The following is a 2,964-nucleotide window of genomic DNA, read 5'->3' as shown; positions in this document are numbered from 1 at the left end:
ATCACCAGCACCAGCACCAGCACCACCGGCTCCGGAATCACCACCACCAGCCTCCGTGAGTGTTTTAGTATTGTACTGACAGTGAACAGACACGCATGAATTGTGTATGTGTTATCAATACATTGATAAAGGATTTGATAGTAATCTCAAACAGCTTTGTGTATACTTAGTGTTAATTTACATCTACCTTCATCTTAGAAATATTGTGAGGAATCTTGCAAGCGATATACCTAGGCCAGTCGTCATGTCGTCAAAGAAAAAAACTACGAGTTACGATGTATACCTACAAATGATGTAAGTGCTAAATATTTATCTATTTCAGATCCCCTGCCAGCATTGGCAGCACCGCCACCAGCACCTCCGGCCTCAGGACCAAGCCCACCTCCAGCGGGCGTGAGTTCACCAGCGGAATTAGCTTATTGATTTTACCAATTGTCCGGTTATCGTGTCCTGTTTCCGTGTCCCGTTTCAGTTTTGTGCTTTATCAAGTCCACCTTACCTTTATTCTAAATAATTTCGACTACATGAATCTAAAAACACCATACATAAATCTACTGGAGTAATCACCTGTCGTCCTGTCCATTTACTACACTGGCAGGTTGACGGAGGCGGGTGTGCGGCTCTGGCGCAGCTGAGCCGTCGACCGCCGGAGCCAATCCGGCAGTCCGGCATTTCAGCTGCCGCACACTCGCCCGTCACAGGATCAGAGGCCTCCCGAGACAGGTTAGTTTGGTGGGTGATTTTTGCATGATGCATACCTGTTTATGTTCCAACGTTTGTGAATATACTTGGTACGAGGCGATTTGTAGTTAGCAGCATTCACAAATGACACCGGACCCATAATTATTGCATTTTCAGCCCCGTGATGACGCGTTTTCCTTCCGCTGTTGGCGTCGCCAGCTCCCCGCGCGGCCAGCTGTCTCCATGACGGTGACCAGAGCCCGGGGACAGACGCTCGGTCGGGTGTCCGTCTCTCTGAAGGAGCCAGTGTTCAGCCACGGGTAAACAGCTGTACGTGGGCCAACAAATGGAAAACTGACATGTGCACATGTGATCGGAGCTGGATTGGGTGACCTTCCCAGCTCGAGCATACATTATGATTTATCAGAATGTAAACCAATCTATTCAATGACATATTATGGAAAAATATATGATAAAACGCCAGTCGCTGTACGACAGTGCCCTGACTTACCGGTACATTTTCAGCCATCACGATCAGCTGGTGTAGGCCATCCACGACAGATGAGTGCTATACAAGCCTGCCTCCGCCGTGCTTGGAGAGCTGTCTCACCCAACGGCCGTTTGTGCCGCCACCAATCGGCTGCGAGTAGCACACACCGAGTGCTACTCGGGGCCGGATGGCTGCCGTGTCTTCCCTCAGGAAATGGTGGGCTCTGCACTACCTGAGGGGTCTCGGGCGATAACAGAGACGCAGTCCGATGTGGCAGCCTCCACGTGGCGGATTGCGGGTCATGCTAATAGCCACACAGAGCCACACGTAAGTATTGCACTGTAGTATTCACCAGATTTGAGTGTGTTGCAGGAGCCTGACATGTGACGTCACCTGTACCGCTGTTTCCGCTTCTAATGACGACGTGGTCAGGTGTCGGCTCTGCTGCAGTGTCCAGAGGACGCACGGGTTCTCCGACATCATCATCTTGGTCGCGGTGGCGACTGTATCCGCCAGTGGGGGTGGTATTCAGGAGATCACTAACCTCTCGTCCTATTCTCCTCTCCATGCGGTGTACTCGACAACCACAGGTTCCGGACCAGACCGGTAGGCGGCGCTAGTGTCGCTGACGTGCTCTGTCTGCGGCTCTGTGCTCCCCTCCTCTGCCCGCTGCTCCTGTTGCTCTACCCAGACCTCACAGGTGGGTCCCCCTCTTCTGGTGGTGTCTACTACACACATTGTCAGATGGCCGGTACAGTGATAAGTAATGGACAGTGCACAGTGGACCGTGGTGCAATATATATTGACGATAAACCAGTCTGTGTTGTTTGTCACGCCGATGTTGTTTACTATTTATGGCGACTCCGTTTGCTGTGTAGTGTGTGTGTCACACATATCATCTATGGTGTTTGTTGTGTGTTTGTTGTGACTCTGTTGTGTTTGTTGTCTGTTACAGGTCCGGCCCGTACCGACATTGACTCACGACGAGTCTACTGAGTCATACAGAGTCATGGGGAGTCATCCAGAGTCAACGGATTTCATGGGAGTGAACATAGGTGTCGAGGAGTCCTCCGGAGTCAGCGAAGTCATTCAGAGTCTATAATAGAGTCCTGGGAGTGAAAATGAGCTGTGTTAGCGGGTTAAGACGCTGTTTATACGTATCCCGGCTAGGCGGGCCGTCGCTCGGTGCCCGGCGGTCGGTGCGCCGCGCCGCCCGCCCATGTGTCACGGCTGGCCGGCTGTGCGGGTGTCTCCTGTCCGCCGGCCCGGTGATCGGTCCGTACCACGAGGGCTGAGAGGGGACGGGCCCCGCGGCGGTCAGCAGCAGCTCAGAGAGGCCTCGGCCGGTCAGCCGACGGTCAGCGGTGTGTGTCCGACGGGTCCGACGGCGGCCTTACAGACGTGAGAACGGACCCGAGCAGCCGAGCTGAGGGCCAGCTGCCCATTCTGATCGGCGTGTCCTACACTTGTCAGACACTGCAGCCTATACTGATCTTGAATACACTTTGTATATGTGAAGGATAACTTTATATGGTCCTCGGGTGACGAACGAGTACGAGTGAACGAGTACGAATACGAGCCAACAAGCTCTGAAGAGTCATTGGGAGTCAACAGAGTCGTCAGAGTGACCCGGAGTCAACGGACTCATCACGTGTCCTGGGGAGTCATCCGGAGTCAGCCGAGTGATGGGTGAGTCAGCCGAGTCCCTCTGACTCCGAGTCACCCCCTGAGTAGGAGCGAGTCGGTGGTGGGGATGGCTGAGTCAAAGATGGCGCCGATTGGTGACGGCGCGC

The 2,964-nt window shown here is 53.5% G+C and overlaps 1 long non-coding RNA gene across 1 annotated transcript; it reads left to right on the top strand.

Moving 5' to 3' along the window:
- The first annotated feature begins 330 nt into the window (after nucleotides 1-330).
- Nucleotides 331-2,689, top strand: LOC122383978. The gene is made up of 3 exons (XR_006256928.1): nucleotides 331-393; nucleotides 599-723; nucleotides 1,207-2,689. It is a non-coding gene; the product is annotated as an uncharacterized LOC122383978 (long non-coding RNA).
- The last annotated feature ends 275 nt before the right edge of the window (nucleotides 2,690-2,964 follow it).

This window comes from Amphibalanus amphitrite, unplaced genomic scaffold (assembly GCF_019059575.1).
Source record: "Amphibalanus amphitrite isolate SeventyFive unplaced genomic scaffold, NRLGWU_Aamphi_draft 000178F_arrow, whole genome shotgun sequence".
Classification (NCBI taxonomy): Eukaryota; Metazoa; Arthropoda; class Thecostraca; order Balanomorpha; family Balanidae; genus Amphibalanus; species Amphibalanus amphitrite.
The sequence above is the reverse complement of the archived record's forward strand: the minus strand, read 5'-3'. Positions and strand labels throughout refer to the sequence as shown.